This window comes from Atta colombica, unplaced genomic scaffold (assembly GCF_001594045.1).
Source record: "Atta colombica isolate Treedump-2 unplaced genomic scaffold, Acol1.0 scaffold105, whole genome shotgun sequence".
NCBI classification, from domain to species: domain Eukaryota; kingdom Metazoa; phylum Arthropoda; class Insecta; order Hymenoptera; family Formicidae; genus Atta; species Atta colombica.
The window spans coordinates 3,155,028-3,173,531 of record NW_017259190.1 but is presented as its reverse complement, the minus strand read 5'-3'; the positions used below and the strand labels follow the sequence as shown (position 1 = coordinate 3,173,531).

Below are 18,504 nucleotides of genomic sequence, written 5' to 3'. Positions count from 1 at the left end.
CTCTCTCTCTCTCTCTCTCTCTCTCTCTCTCTCTCTCTCTCTCTCTCTCTCTCTCCCTCTTCCTAAAACGCATGAACTATAAAATTCGAAAGATAAGAATTATTATATCGACAATAATGTTTTATGATTGTGATTCACTACACATTTGGATAATATAGATACTAAAGGAATCGAATTTAAAAAAAATCGTATTTTTTTTATACTTCCACGAAAGTCTTACTTAGCTTGACATTTAGAATGTAGACAGCTCGATATTTCCTGGATGTTTTACCTGCATAATATATTTCTGGGACGGATGACAAGCTCTTCCTCGAGGAAAATTGTCTTTCAAATCCGGCGAACGGTTCTTGAAGTATACATAAGAAAACAATTCTGAGAATACAACATGGTAAAATGACAGTGGCAGTGCAACTTAAACACGACAAAGTTGTCGCTATCAACATAATGATTATGTTGTTGTTATCTTATCAGTGGAACTTCTTCATTTAAAGCCAGTTACAAAAGTAGAGCATTCATTTTGTATGCAGATCCCTCATCGCGAATCAGTTATCCGATAAAAAGCTGTCTTCGTTGCACATTTTCATAAAGTTACCGTTTTGAAGAGCCCGTTCTTCCACAAATAATTTCTATGTTAAAAGATGAAATTGCCAAAAGTAAGGGTGGCTGCTTTACAAAGCCTTACTGAAGGGTGGTTTATTACAGCGATTATTGAAGAAACTATTTTCAGCCTAACATCAATATCAAGGATTCACGTCAACATTATAACATCAAGGAGCTGGCGATATCGAGACAAAATTCAGCAGTTTTTATAGATCGATTGCACGATTCGACAATTCGACACTTTGCAATCAATAGTCAAAGTGTGTAAAAACTTTCACCCCGTATCAGTCGAACAGAGAAAACTGATTGCATATATTTTTGTCGCGCATCGTAAGCTTTATCGTTTGCATTCCGCTCTAATTAATAGCTCTCTTCTTATCGCCGATTGTATCTGTGATTGTATTTGAAAGTACGCATAGTAAACTTAATCGCGAAGAAATAAACAGAGAGAATTCATGTTGTGAAGACTAAACTATCTGCGTACAACAAAAATAGTTTTGCTAAAATATTTAAAAATTTGACTAGATATACAGATCTGAAAATAATTATTTTGATAATTTAACAAAATTATTTTCACTAAATCATTTTATTTTTCGGGATCCGATTTTCTATGTAATTGGTGCAGAGTACTTTTAGATATTTCAGCAAAACCATTCTTTCCGTGCATATATTTCTATTTTTATACAACGAAATTTATTGCTCATAAAAAAAAATTGATTTATAAAAAACTTGTACTAAAGGAAATTAAATAAATCTCTTCTCTTGTCAAATTATTAAAACTATCGAAAAAAATTTTTGCTGTATCTTCGCACTTCATCGTTATTCTACACTCGAGAATTGCATGTCTGCCGGTCTAATAATGAGTAACACGAACTCCTGTGCGGTCCCTTGATCCTTTGATCGTTCATCCTGTTTCCTCTCTTCGCCTTTCTTGCTCGCGATCGCGATCGATAGAGATAGCACGCGAGATGTGCGACACGGATAACAAACACGCGGCGGGGCATGCGATATCACGTTTGAAAAGTGAGCACACGTGTCTAATGTGTAATGGGCCCCGCATGAGTTGCCTTCGGGGTGCCAGCCGTCTTCTTGTTCCCTTCCCAATGCTTCTTGTTCACGACAACCTCCTGCTGCAGCCACTCGTCGGTGGCTTCCCAGCGTGCGTTATTACGATTATATTACTGCGGACCGGCTACTCGATTCACCCGCTCGTAAAGCCCGCACGTGATAGAAATTCCTAGTGTACATGATAGAAATTCACGATACTTATGTAGTGTCCTTATGTAGTCGGTCTTTAAGTCCTCTACAGAAGGTAAGTCCTAATTATTGAAGAAAATCAGATCAAAATTCCAAAATACTTTCTTATACATTTATTTGTTCTTATCTATTTTTCTTATACGTTTTATATTTTTTATATTTATTTTACTTACAACTTATTCCTTTCCTATGTTCTATACTTGTTGATTTTCACATCTATATTTCCATATCTTAATCAGTACGTATTATTGTAATTAACTTTCCTCCAGCAATACGAATTTTAATTCTTCCGTCAGCAATTTTTGAGAAACAGAGCATAACCTTTTACTGTTCCAGATTATATAAAAATTCTGATATACTTTTCAAAGCTTAAATGAATTTTTATCATCATAAAAGTCAGATTGTGTTTTACTTATTTTTTACTGATTTAATATTTTATATATTTATAATATATAAAAGTAATGAAGTAATGAATATTATATATGTAGATAATATATTTTCTGTATATTTTATAGAGAGTACATTTTTTGAACGTAGAGGCATACTTAAACATGTTGATTTATCGAAAGAATCGATTTCGTTTTATGACTCAGCAGACGTATGAATAAACTCGCTACATATCAACAGACGCAATTATGTCAATAACGATTGCTAAGGAATATTGCTCCAATCTGCGACGGAAGTTAAGCGATGTCTTGGTCATTGTTCCATTACTTCTTCCTCTTTTTCTCATTCTTATTTTTCTTCTTCTCGATGCTCATGTCCCTTCCTTTCCTTTCCTTTATGAGTTTCGCTACGTAACAGGTTTGCACTGATGTTGCGAATGTTATTACGAGAGATCATGCATGCGTACATTACTATCATTCATGGCAGCAGACTTCCTGGTGCCTCCCGTCATAAACGTACGACTTCTTTTTCAAGCTCTAGAAACGCGTTTTATTCGAGCGAAATGCGAGTGATGACTAAAGAGAAAATATCAAGAACGACTAATAGGCAACCTAGTAACAGAATATAAAAATTATCAATAGTAATTTCTCTATTTTAAAGCAGATCAGAAAAGAAATTATCAGATCTCTAATAACTGTATTTAGAAAAAAAAGCTCGATGCCTCTATGTTTCATATTTTAACACCATATATTGATATTAAGTTGTTCTTGATATTTAAAATATAAATTGATCCATGAAATATAAAATTTAAATCCTAAATGTACACGTATGTATGCGAAATTGTCGTGTTGTATGGTATTAAAATTTATTATTTTATTATAAATTCTCTTTCGATCTCTTTCTGAAGCATCATAATTCGAAATCGCGAGGTGCATATAATCTCAACAGGTCGAACATCTTTTGGAGTCACATTATCCTGCAACTCTTGGAGAGGATTGAAACCGCGAGTTACGATAACTCGTGCTTCTTTCTTCACTTGCGAGATCTTCTCTATTGTACTCAGCGAGACAATGGACAGATATTATACGAGAGGGAAGAGCCGCAGCAGAAGTGGTGACTCTCGGATGAGTGGGGAAGAGGAAGAGGAAATCTCAAGAAGATTTCATGGTCTAGGCCGTGGCAGCCTCCGGCTGTCCATTAGATCGAGCGTGTGTGATAGCTTGACTACGATTGTTACGCTCGGCATCACGTAAAAGCGCGCAGTATTCGCGGGGGAGGATGATCGCATGTATCGCAATCGATCGTGCATCTTCGCGATTCGGGAATGCTGACGAAAGGACCGAGACGTTGAAGTGGTCATAGAGAGATGCGAGATTCATTGGGACGCAATAGAGTGCGAGATAACGCGGGACAGGCAATGCATGATCTGCTGAAAGTGTACAATATGAATAAGGCTTTGTATGTCGTGCGAAATATGCTTGGAGACCTATAACAATAGACCTTAATTTAATCGATAAATTCCGCAGCCAATTGGAGAATCCTCAATTATTTCTTAACTCTCCAGTGCGCCGGCAATATGGAGTCTTTCTGAAGGCACTGATATTTTGATTATAATAATATCAATTCTGATAGATAAATTTAAATCTGTAAAAAATAAGTAAATACCATTTGACTTTTATGATAAAAAAACTCAAGCTGTCAAAGCTTGATGAATAATAGAGGTCTTTGAAAAGCAGAGTAATTTTTTATTGATCTGGATTATATAAAAATGTAAAAAATGTAAAAAAAATCTGGTATGTTTGTCAAAAGTATAATCTTATCGAAATAAGGAACTGTAGAACTGAAAAGTGCTACTGGAAAAAAATAATTGTCATTATTTTTATATCAATAAAACGGCGTGCTGACTTCGCAATCCATGTGAAGTTCTGCATGATATTCTATTAATATAAACAAAATAATGTTAATATAAAAAAAAATTCCAGTAGAATTTTTTCCATAGTTTTATATTTCCTTATAAAAATGAAAAAAAGCATTCCGCATTTATTATACTAAAAAATCAAAATTAGGTGAAAAAGTAGCAGTCATTATTCTCTCTTGGTAGCAAAACAGAGAGTTCTCGACGTGTCAACGTCCGGAGAAATTTCACTCAATGCGCAATTACGCGGCGAAAAATCATGCGAACCGAAGAGCGCGAAACGTTGTTATTTCTCGGGTAATTACGGCGTGAAGAAAAATTCCCGAAAATTACATACATCCCCAGCGATTAAACAACACCGATTTCACCGATTGCGACCCCCCGAGACGCTTGTTCTCGGCCCAGTTCTTATAATTCTCGCTTAGCACGCACACGTCGCTGGTCGCGCGTACACTCGTTTGTTTTTCTCGAGAAAATGATCGGCCTTGAACTTTTGTACGACCTTGAGCCGTTTCCAGATCCCATCTATCATCAACACGCAGCCGGACTCGCGCAGGCCTCGATAAATTACTTAATTGATATCCATCCGATTCGAGACGGTCAAGTTCGCGAGCGCATCGTGAGTCTATTATGGCGGATTTGCACGCTTCCCACCCTGATTCTCAATAGGCGAATCATCCGTGGCGAAAGAAAAGCGAATCGCGGATAACGCTCTGGCAAAAACGACCCGATGAAATTTCCAAGCTGGGAAAAAGATTGACCGCAATCTTGTCCGTCGAGGGATCTGCCATTAAAATTTGATCCGGCTGCGCAGCGGCGCGGTAGGACACCCCGTACGAACGTTATGCGGAATGGCTTATAATTATGTTATTACATACAGATTGGTATTGTGGGTAATTGTAGTTCTCAAACAGGAGGAGAGTCTCATAATTCCGCTTTCGTGATTTTTCAGAGACTATGTCGGGCAGGTTTACTCCTGAACGAAAACTTACTCATCCATTAACCCGACTAACATTTATTCTTGTTGCAGATTTATTGCTTTCACTTTTCGGTTTTTGTTCTTCCACAGCTTCTGTATCTCCTGATACAGATACTTAAACAAAAACAAAAAAAAACTCGTTCGTCCAACGCATTCACGTGACGCGGTCGTCAAGCTTCAACCGTGCAAATTCGCTTTCACGCGCTTTTCCACTCCGCTTATTACGCCTACTTTATATCCTTTTCTCGACGCCCGATTAATTCTTTACTTCTTTGTTTTATACATCTTTTGACGCCAAAGTATGCCGTATAATTTTCTGCGATTGCACCGACCAGCTGAACCGAATAATTAACTAATCTTCTTTCAACGATCGATGATTGGCTATTTTAATTATATTGTCACGCAAGATCGCGCTTTTATGACGCTCCAAGAGACAAGAGAGTACGCAGTGAAGTACGTAGAAAGGAATTCGTGTTAATTCTACTCAATATCCTCAGTCATGCGTGTAATAATTATTATTATCACTTCTTAAAATATGAATATTATAAATAGATTTCTTTTCAGTTTGATCTTATGATTAATTTACACGAGGATTTTGTTTAAAATTGTCAACATTTAGAGAAAAATGTAGTAACAATTATAAAGATAATTAATACAAATTTTTTTTTTAAATTTTTGTGTAAATTAATCGTAAGATTTAATTAAAAAGAGATTTTTTTTAATTATCTATATTTCTATATTTTAAAAAGTTTATATCTATATTTTAAAAAGTGACAATAACAACAATGATTTAAATTGTTATTTTTATGGTCCCATTTTATGACGCTGAAAAGCAGCATCAGCGCGGTCATTCAATTTCAATTTGAAGCTTAAAGTCTGTTACGCTGGAAGTTAAATTTTTCCAACTTCTAAATTGCTCGGTTCAAAACTGAACAACCGCTACATACATAATGCTTCATTCTTTCCACGAATTTGTGCTTATCATTCAATTATGATTATATAATCTGATTATATTTTGAAATACCTACGCTGAAAATGAGAGTCGAGCGTCAGTATGAAAAGGCTCATTTTACACTTCATTTTACACTTATTACCATACCTTTACGAGGTATCTCTCTCAGTATAATTCAGATTTCTCTTCTGACGCAAGAGAACGTAGCGATTCAAAATAATTTCCTCCCGAAAGACGCGGGCCGTTTTAAGTTCCAGTGTGGGACATGCGCGCGTCATATCACGCAGCCGCGTCGTCTTCGACCAAGTCGAGGTGAGAGACACGCCAAAGTCACGTAAGCACGACCACGTCCGATACAGACTGTGATGCCACGCGTCTATCCGGAGAGCAGAATGTACGCACGTGGCACGTATGCGCCGATTCCGCGGTCGTCCCGCGCTGCTGATGCGCGCGGCGCGGTCACGAGATAGGTACACGCGGCTTGCATGTTGCACGGCCAAGAAGCGGGAGAATGCACTTGAACTATACCCGGTGGAATTGACAGAGAGAAGCACGTGTAACCGAATCGTGTTTCGCGGTCGTAGATATCAGGTTCCTTATCTGATACATAAATTCTCTATCACTGTATTACATGCATACTTAGCTGTACATAAATTGTTCATCAGTAAACAAAAAAAAAAAAAGAAATTTGTTCCTTAACCCAAATATCGAAGGTCGCAATTGTGGGGGGCGAAGATATAATACTATAATTTTTACACGAAGATATATAAACTTTTTTGGATAGATAGTGAAAGTTTGTAGATAGATAGATAGATAGATAGATAGATAGATAATGCATAGAAATTACAAAAAAATATGTACAAAAGTAAGAAATAATAATTAATTAAAAATAAGAAAGTTAATAATTAAGAGAATGAAAAAGTACGTTTACATGAAAAAGATATAGATGTAAAAAAAGAAGAACAAAAATAAATAAAAAATACATGAAATAAAGTATGAAATAGAAAAGCGAACTTCACGATAAAATTAAATCAACAATATTAAATATTTAATAATATATACATAATTAAAAAAGAAAGAAACGAATATATCATTTCTACAAAGACAATAAATTTAGGCGCGATAGTTAAAATTGTATACCTTAAATTTATTTTTCTCGAATCTCAATTCCTTTAACAGATTTATTTTCTTTGAGAATTTCTTAAAATTGAACACAGTTATAATACTTTCTGAAATTTAAAATTCTGTCAGCATTTTATTCTGACGTCACTCGCCTTAGGATGAATCTTAGCCAGGATCTACGATAGATGCAATAGGCCTTAAGCCGTAAGAAATTGATCAGAGTCGAATGTGAGAAGAATAATCGACTATGACTCGTCATTTTTTATGGCTTAAAGGCTTACTACCTATTGTAGATCTGGGCTTACCGTTACGTTACGTAATAGAAATATATCGCGCGAGGGAACGAATAAAACGACTATTTACACTAGCAAGTATTCCGTTAGTTCTGCTCGAGTTGTACCAATATATGTAATTTGAAAACAAAAATTCCAGCTATTATCAATTTTAAATTTTAAATTTACAAAACACAACAGCACTTGGAAAAAAAGTGTCATGCCGTTAATTCATCGTAATTTTAACGATATATCTCGTTAGCTTTGGCAGAATTCTATGCTGTAATCATTTTTAAACAGGATTCCAGTTACTACCTTTTCAATTTTAATTAATTTTTTAATACGACAAATACGGAACTTTTATACATCAAGTAGTCAGATTCAGTTAATCTTAAGGTTTTCTTCGTTTCTATCTTTTTTTTTTCTTATCACAAATTTCAAGCATATGAATAAAACAAGGATATTATTACGGATATAATATATTAAGGATATAATTACGCTCGTAATTACATGCAATGACTTTGAATTAATTAACCGGCACATTTTCCTGGTAACTGAAAAACCAATCTGTTATATTAAGTTTCAAGACATTATCCAATTTTGTTAATTAAATTAAACCAAGAAAATTGATCTCGTTGATCAAATTAAATTAACTACATATTTCCTAAAAGCTCGAAAATTTTCATTGTACACATATAACTGTCATCATATCATTGCACGGTATTTTTACAGACGACTAATACTGACAGTAATTAATTACTTATTTTGAGTACAAGTATTGAGAGGATTGTTGTTTAGTATTTTTAGTATTCTAAATAAATAATTAATTAATACCTTTCAATAACAAACTAAATTTCCGTAAGAATATTTCTTTTGCTCTAGCATTGAACTTGTAAAAAAATGCTATCGTTTCCTAAAGAAACTTTTCTCTGCAAAATAAACTAAACTAACTGAAGATATTGTGTTTAATACCACGAATAAGAAAACAGATTCACTCTCGGCACTACCATCTAATTACGCTCGTAATTACATTACATGCAATGACTTTGAGTTAATTAGCCGGCACATTTTCCTGGTAACTGGAAAACCAATCTGTTATATTAAGTTTCAAGACATTATCCAATTTTGTTAATTAAATTAAACCAAGAAAATTGATCTCGTTGATCAAATTAAATTAACTACATATTTCCTAAAAGCTCGAAAATTTTCGTTGTACATATACAACGATACTTCTTCTAATTATGAGTAATTAATGTATATATTTTCCGGTTCGATTTACTTTTGATTTCGTCAACGCATTCCCGTTCATGATTACCGTGTATCTTAGTCGACGAGCGAGAGAATGGAGCGAAGAATTAAATGCGTTTTTAATTAAATTTCGGCGCGACGCATCGCGACGCATCGCGACGTAATGGCGTAAGGCATATAAATCTTGATAAGACTAAAACGAGAAGTTAACGGTACACACGAATGATTAGCACACTAACCAACATTGAGTCAGAGACTCTCGACTGCATTTATCGATCGTAGAAATATTTTCAAACCCGATTGCTTCTTTCTATCGAAGAACTCACAAACTGAAACCACTCAAGATATGATAGACAGTTTTTTATTTAACAAATAAATCTTGATCAATTTGATATTCGTTTCGTTATTTGCAATCGTTATTATACAATCGACCGAGGAACTGGAATATATTTATTACAGCTACATGAATGTCACATCAAAAAGTATCGTGCGAGATATTCAAAATAAAAAGTTTTGTTTCTCACAATAAAACGATATCTGTAAGCGTATGATATCAGATGAAATACGGTTTCTTGAAACAAGAATAGTTCTGATAAACTGAGAGTACAGTTTATCAAAATGATTATTGAACTGTCCTTGTTTCAAGAAACTTCATCTGATATGCTTTTTGCAACATATAATGACTGTAAATACAAACCTTAAAGAAAATGCCCAAGCAGTGTTTTATAAGTAGAATGTTTATAAATTTAATGGAGTATAAACATATACTTTCACCCGATTAAATTATTCCCTTCTGCGGAAAATTATAATAATGTTATGATTTTTATAAGTATCTAATAATTAACGATAAATACTATATATTTTTTCAATTAATATTAAGGTAAATGGATCAGTTAGCGGACATGACCCAATTATTGGACAAAATGACACAAATTAAACTTTTAATGATACGTACGACTCTAAATAAATTCGTCTTATTCAATTTTTATAAACATTTATTTAGAATCGTACATATATTAAAAGCTTAATATTTGAAATTTTTATTCAATAATTAGGTCATATTCACTAACAGGTTTATTCACTACAGCGTTTCACATTTACTTTTTTTTTTATTTGGTTTTTATAATTTATATTAAAAATAGATGAAAATAAAGAGTTCTCACGTTGAAGTAGCATTAAATCTAACAATTCTGTTTAGAAAAATTCCTCTTTTTTTCCTTTTACGTCATCGTAAAACGAATATGTAAGAAATAATATTTTTGTCGGAGAGACAAATTCCGTTAGGATAATTTCCTTTTCTACGATTCAGGAGTTACTCATCCGGGAAGAGATGCGTCACGCGTGAATGAATACGCATAAATCATCGTAACGTTTCTTAACGCCGTCAGGTTATCTCTTATTCAGGAATCTGAGGCAAACGTGAGAATCAGAACGCGTGTCCGACGGAAAAGCTCGCGGTCCAGATAATCAGAAGTATCCAGATAATCAGAAGTATAAATCTGACGTAAATTCCAACTTGCTCGTCAACACATTCGCGATTACAAATCATCCACGAGACGTAAACGTTTGATTTCTCTCCACTAGCCACGCGCGTTTTGTGAGCTATCAAATCTGAAATTGATTGTCGCAATAAAACGTCCATCTCTCATCGATTTTACGGTTATTTCTATTGCCTTTGGCGCAAACGAGTATTCCCGCAAATTTATTGGACCGTATAAATCTGTACCTAAAAATCCCGCTATCGCGAGTCACTTATGTTCGTATATATTTGTGAAATTTATTTGTATTTATGTTAAATTTTAATGAGATGATAAACGATTTATTATCGAAGTCGCATATTAAGATTCCAACGTAGATATGATTTTAATTGGATTCAATTTGAAATTGTTTACATCCTGCAGATTTTAAAATGTTTGTCAACATCAGATATTATTAAGATCGTTCTAAGATAAGCATCAATATTATTAAATTGCTTGTTAATTTAATTTATAACATTATTACTCTAGTTCTGCGTAGAATCGCGTTTCAAGACTCCGAAAATTAAATTCGCCGTTTGCAAGATCGAATATGAAAATATAAATTCACACTGAATTATTCAAGCACTAAAGGAAATCCAGCTCGACCGTTTAGGATCTTTATTTCTTGTTTGTCGTGTATTCACGTTATGGTCGTAAAAGATACTTTATTTAATAAGGATTAATCGATTTCCGCGATTCCAACTCGGCGTGCAAAAGAACGTTGCAAAAGCGGAGCGTCGTCCTTGTTTTCGCGCCTCGGCTCATCACGACTGCGCTCATTATCGTTATCGGGCTGCGCGAGGAGGCGAACGACACGTCACGACGTCGCGTTGGCGGCGTGCGTGGAGAGCGCGTATGCGCGTCGGCGTTACGCGATTTGCGCAAACGTCTTGATCGCGACTCTATCAGGCAAGCATAAACGTCAGAAGCAGTCTCTCATCCCGTCCCATTCCGTCGACGAGGAATTGCGATCGCGCCGGCCGCGTGTCGCGGTCCGCGCACACGCGTGCGTGTCGGACACGCGCGGGTGCACACAACACACCGCGCTCATCGACCAGCTTACGCGTCCTTACGTGTCCCCCAAGGCGGCTTCTCGCGCCGCATCGAGAAAACTGCAACGCAACACACCGGTTACCTCGCGTTACGTCGTGATCGATATGAACCACTCCTCAACTCTCTCTCTCTCTCTCTCTCTCTCTCTCTCTCTCTCTCTATTCTCGTTTTTGCCTCTGGATTATCATACCTGTCAATTTCCTAGACGAGTCAAAATTCTGTTTCTCTTTATAGTACGTTGTGTGAACAATAATTGCGAACGTTTGCCAAGAGATAAAATTGAGATTTGACAGCGAAACACAACGATTATTAAAATGTTGATAATCTATAATTTTAACATTTGTATAAAATATTAGCATGTTGACTGCCATAGTATTGAGATATTTAAATTTTAATGTAAATATACAAAATTTTAATACAAAAGAAATTAGCCAGGCATGATTTTAGTTTTTCTTTAAAAAAACAAACAATAATATATTTCTTCCAAATGTTTCGGTTTTTACAAAATTATCTTTAGTGAATAAAAATAAATCATTTACAAATATTAATCAGAATTAAATTCAATTGTATATAAATATTTAAATTGAAATGAGATATTTAAATTGCTACAAAATTAAATCTCTCTCTACAAAAAAAAATATCTTTCCTCAGAAATTTATGCACAATCTATATATACATATAAATAATATTTCGATACAACTTTCTATAAAGTAAAAGATAAAAATATATCACAAGTAGTAATTAAAGTTAATCTTGATTGACCAAAGGATAAATTTATCATTCAGGCATTGATAGTTAAAAATATATAAAGAAACTGTAATGACGTTATAACTTGACGCGATGGCACTTTTATTAATAACGTCTTAACTTTGTACCTTGGTAAATAACTTGGATCTTGTACTTGCTCGCGGGTGATAAAACGAACGACTACACGCGGAACGAAATCTCGGCTTTTATGAGAGGCATTTTGCTCGGCGCAATGTGATGAAAAATGCGCGGTAAGATCCTGAAACGGCCCTGAACTCGATACACGGCGCGCGCGAACGATTTCGTTGCTATTATAAAGCCATTACCGCCGCCGTTGTTACGTTAAAGCGTTGCGCAAATAGCGCGCGGCGATAAATTAATGTCATCAGGGACGTAGGAATTTTCGAGCTTTCCCGCGAGCTGTGCATTTTGCAAAAAACCTACTGCGCGCATGCTGCCCTGTTACGCGTGTAACAATGTACCAACAATTGTAACTCCCCACGACCATCCCACCCCTTACGTGTGCGTGCGAGTTGAAAATATCGTTAAACAATCGCACGGACGCGATATAGAGAGGGCTGCACAGAGAAATTTCTCGCAATCAGGAAAATTCGCTATTATATTGTAAACGTAAAGGACGCTAATCGGAAACGAATGACAAAGCTCATTCGCATTACAAATAAAATAAAAATGCAAAAATAAAATATCGATGCATTCACTGTTAATTATTAAAAGAGCAATGGTCTCCCCAAGTTAAATAATATTTTATTATTTTTAACTTTCATGTGCGTTAAATTGCACATGAAAATATAAATCAATCCATTTCTGTAGTTAGTTTCAAAGTAAATAACATCCATATTAACGCATGCATTTAATAAATAATAAATTAAATTTTTTATTAATAATGAATTAATTTTTAATTTAAATATATTTTCTTCAGTTAAATTGTTTAACTTCATTGCTTTAGTTAAATTAACGGTATATTGAATGGAAGCAGTGGAGACGTATAAAAGTAATTAAAAATAACTCAACTTGGGTATAATAATAATAATAATAATTTGACATTAAAAATTTAACAGTGTACATATATATTCGTGCACTCGTTTAATGTATTTCAATCTATCTGATAATATTCTGTAGGGTAATTAAAATGTAAGTTTCAATGATGTTGCAAATTGAATTGTTGTTTACTTTATACGAACATCGATATACGAACATTGACTTAAGTAATATCAGCTGATTTAGACCTTATTGACTATATACATACGTAATATTTGTCACAATTGATATAGTAAACAAATGAGTTTAAAAGCAAATATATAAGCAAAGTTTGTAAAATAAATCCTACAAAATCATATATTATTAAAGATAATTAAATTACATCGAATGTAAATCGAAATAATTAGTTATTCGAGTAACAATTACGAAATAATAAAAAGAAACCAAAACTGAAAAGCGATTGTAATAATCGCAGTAAATGGTGCGATATGAAGGAATAAACAATGTTTATAAACAATAAATAGTAAAATTAATAAAATGTGGCAGTTATCGGAAATCCCTTGGATATCGTTCTTTATCTTCGTGTTTTCCTGATGATCTCTCTTCAGGGCTGATACCTATGCACGCCCACGCATCTCAAAGTAAGAATACACGCCAGATAGATAATTCCTTGCGGCTCCCTCGCTTGCTTTTCCACCCTCTCGCAACAACAAATCACGCATACGAATACATATGCACGTATAAAGACTCCTCGCCCATGTTCGCTGCGCTCGCGCTCTCAGTTATGCCTTATTTATGAACGCAAAGCGCTCATGCTCGTTTTCATACCCGCAGTAATAACAAAATAGGGAGATACGAAAGATGTTCCTCGCGGAAAGTAGAATCTCGAGCGGAATTCGCGCGGCATTCGTCTACCCCTCCCCCTCGATTTATTAAGAGAATAATCTCTAAATTTCTCCAATTGAATTAATTTTGCGTAACTATAACAGGTTGGGGAATTTCTAAGGAATTTGTGAATAATAGTAGCAAATTTGCACTTAATTACCATTCCCTCGAAATGATTTCTTAAGAGATAAGGATCTCGATCTTTACGTCAACGTAATCATACAGATGCTCAAAAATCATTAAACTTTTTTATTATTTAAAAAAAAGCTTGATCTTTTTCCCTAACTACAAATTGGATGTATCTGTTGCTCCATAAAGATAAAAAACAAAGTGCACGTAATCGCGAAACCTTCTCGAGCGAAGAAGAGGAAGAAATGGAAGATGCGTTAGGATTTAGTGAGGTGAACTCTTGATATATATCTAGATATTTGTATTGTTGGAGGTATTGATCTACGAGGCAATCCGTATTATCTGGCAGAAGAGAATTGGAACAATCTAACAATCAGTGCATCCATATTATATATATGGATGCATCTTGAACAAATTAGAGAAGCCCATCATCAAAGATTGGAAATCGTAACTAATTAATACTAATGAGCTCGTGGTATTCAGAAATTTTTGGCATTAGATGCTATTTATAATATTTATATTTATTGACAAACATAGAGCAATGTATATCATTGCTTGATATACTGCGGAGAAATCTCTGCATATGTCAAAATTCAAACAAGTCTTTAAAAAAAAAATATATATATATATATATACTGAAAAAAATTTTATTAAATGTTGATACATTTCTTTGAATAATATTAAGTGAATAAAATATTAATTGAACAATAATATTCAATTTTCAATAAAAAGAATGATAAATTAAATTAATAATTAGATATTTTTTATCAAATATATCTATATATTTAGAACTAATATTTACTTAGAACTATTCAAACAAATGTTTATTAAAATTTTTTTTTTCAGTACATATATGTAATTTTTTTTCGAATCTGTACGTATACATTTTTTATAATTTAATTATAAAAAGACTTTTTTATTATAAATGTGAATCACGATAGCACTGCTTTAAAGGATAACTAGGATCACTAGGATAATAACGAATGATTTATCGCAGATCATCTGCGACCGATCGGAGCCTAGGACAGCGCATTTCTGTCGAGGAACTTTAATTTGTTGCTTCGTGTTCGAAAGGATATATTCAGGAATTACGCGGGCAGGGCATTGTGAGCGAGATAAGTTATTCTCGCGGCAGAACGCGCAGAACGAAGCCGAGAGGTCCTGATTTATCGGGAGTTCTCCCGAAGATGGGGGCATGTTCTCCGGGGAAACGTGACTCGTTAATCGGTACCATCGTACTGGCTATTTTATCCGGTTAATAACCAGCCGTGAAATGAACGCGGGAATACTATAAATACTTCGGGGATTATCCGGTGAAGAAGTAAGGAGGGGGGGGGGGAGGAGGAGCATAAAGATTAGAGTCGGTCTCGATCTCGAGATAAGATAGGGCTTTCCAATTTAGTTGCTTCTTTATCGCTCCCGATAGGTGTTGCAAATTTTCTCGAGAAATAGGGGGAGAGAGAGAGGGAGAGAGAGAGAGAGAGAGATGCTCTGATTTTACTAGAATATTCATTCGACAAATATAAGATAATAAAGTAGCGCATAGCTTCTTAATGTATTCCGCGAGCCACAAAGGAAATAGTAAATTAACAGAGGAATTATATGACGGTGTATATACGTGATAGAACTCGTTTCTCCGCGAAGCAATGTAAGCCGAGAGTGAAGGACGACGTGTGTTTGCGTACCGTTTACGAGACAGTTACAATATCTCGTCGATTTGCATAACATGTCCTCATTACCGAAAAACTCGGCGCGGCGTAAAGAAACGGTAAAGGCCCGTTAACGCCTTGTAGGATAAGCATCGTGGGATTTTTTCGAAAACGCTGAGAACGGCGGAAACGACGAGAATTCCGACGAGAAAGTTCGAGCTTAAAGAATCTTTTATTGTGGGACACCGCATGAAAGGATACAAAAGTCTGTCATTTTAAGAATACGTTAAAAAAAAAAAAAAAGAAGAAAAAGGCGAGAGAAAAGCATGCGCGATATAAATGAAAGATTCACAGCTCCGGCAAGCCTGTAATTTATAAGCTCGGCTTTGGATACAGAAACGCCGCATTCGAAGCGAACCTAATGGACTTACTTCACTTGCACTCTGAACTCCTTATAAATGGAGTTCAAATCTATGCTGAACGTACTTGTGTCATTTGTTTTCGTAGAGTCCTATCGCGATATCTGTGATTTTATCGTGGCGATATGCAAATTCATGCGTCCTTTATTTGTCATTTTCGCTGCACGCAGCTCAGAATGTTATTTCTCTTTGGGTCTCTTCGGTGGTGCATTTTCACGGTATTTTCTCCCACGAGAATGAAACGCTCGTTCGTTAAGCTGCACGCGCGAGTATTTTTTTAATAAACGTCGATTAAACGGACTGCCTTTGGCAGTCGCGCCAATTAAGTCTTGAGCCACTTTTAATTGTTCCTAACGAGACTAAAACGAGCGCGCACCCATACTCTACGTCATGTCGCATAACAATGACTAACGGTTAGACCGCGAGCGTGTCTTTACTCTGTTTTCTATTACATGTTGACGAAGTCGACAACATGAGAATCGATTTACGCTCATTCATACATGAATCGAGGACGTATAATACTTTCATTGGCAATAAAGAATTAAAAGTCGAACTGAAAGTTTAGCTCGAGAATTCTGAAATTTTATAAAAATTATGTTACGAAAAATCATCATATTATGAAATATTATATTATGAAATAATAATCATATTATGAAAAATCATATTAACATAATATTATCGATAAAAATAATATTATAGACACATTAACATAAAATTACATTAAGAAAAAATAATTGCATAATTATACGAACTAATTACATAATAATACTCCATATGCGCGTTATAAATTAAGCTTAATTTTCTCCTTTTCCAATGTTGGAAATATCAGAGCAGATTCTTCCTCTTCCGCTTTTTATACAAATATCGCGTTATATTAACATTTAATTTCTCTACAATCCTTGGAAATGCTTGATATATCTGGACAAACAATTTGAAAAAGGAGTGTTTAATTTTAAAACGAAATGTTTTATTCTTGTCTCCATTTTTTAAATACTTAGAGATGTTTCAAACTAAAACATTTTTAATGTTTTAAAAATGGAGACAAAAATGAATTTTAGTATCTTAAAATAAATACTTCTTTTTTGAGTACGGATGCCAAGTGATTACATGATCACGATGTAGTTTCGATTCATCGATTCGCACATACATACACATACATACATACATACACCATACTGGACTTACGCTGGGACGAAATAGGATTGCGTAACAGCCATAACGAATCGTGCAATTACAACACGATGAATGTTGGGGAATCAATTAGAAACGAAACGTGCGACATAAGGTAGATAGATAGATAGGTAAAAGAGACTATAGAGAGAAAGAAAAAAAAACGCGATCGACTTAACGTAGCTTCATTAGTTACGCGAAAGCTATTACCTGTTCATTAGATCGAAAACCACGTTCGCGATCCATGATAGTTATTCCGTAGGTTTTAAATGCCGTACTACCCTTATTTAACGTCGCCTTTATATCGAAGCCTCTCAGTCTGTCGGCTATTTTTAATTAAACGTTAAGGTCGCCTTTGGCATGCTACACGAACAGAAGGTCTCGCATCAGTTATGCGTCTTGAGAAACGTGGGCGCTTTATATAATATTATAATAAAGCGCATTTATATGCTCATGAAAGAAAGATAACGCGAGACTAACGCTGTAAAATCCCCTCGCAATTATTCCGCGAGGCGGTTTGCTTTCGTCGCAATAAAAGCGCGACGCACGAATTACGAGACGCCAGTGGAATTAATCATGAGCGAAATTAATGCTAAACGAGCGCAATTATCCGGTCGATGATACTACTATTAAAACAGAAGCGAAACATCCGGACTACTTCAGATGAGCAAAATTAATCGGTCGGACATTAGCCATAATCATTAGCTATTAATGTATTCGTTCGGCACGTCTTTATCGGTCGACAAGCGGAAAAAAAAATAATGAGTTAAATTAAAGAGTTCTCAGAAGCAAACTTTTAGAAACGTCTCGAGTACGTCTCTACTACGTCTACGACTACCTGTCGTTGACCGGTTCCGAACGCGCATCATTGACTCCTTGAACTTCGAGATTAGTCACTTCTGTGACGGGATTTGCTTTTCCAGAAGAAAAACGTTTTTTCAATACTAAAAATCTTCTTTAAGAAGAAGTTAACTCTCAACTATATCTAAACATCTTGTTTGAAATATAAAATACAAGTGAACCTTCTTACAATGATTGATAGAGGAAGATTTAATATAATATAATACTTTTTTTTACTTACAATTTAAAACTTCAAAAATGTAACTTCGTTACATTAATATTTTTTAAAGTAATTGTTATAATAATTAATTTTTGAAAAAAGATAAGATAAAATCATCTATAAATGAAGAATCTAATAAAAATG

The 18,504-nt window shown here is 34.8% G+C and overlaps 1 protein-coding gene across 2 annotated transcripts in view; it reads right to left on the bottom strand.

The window, feature by feature from the left end:
• Nucleotides 1-18,504, bottom strand: part of LOC108690979 — a 39,367-nt gene that overhangs the window by 15,098 nt on the left and 5,765 nt on the right. The gene's annotated exons all lie outside the window — the stretch shown is intronic.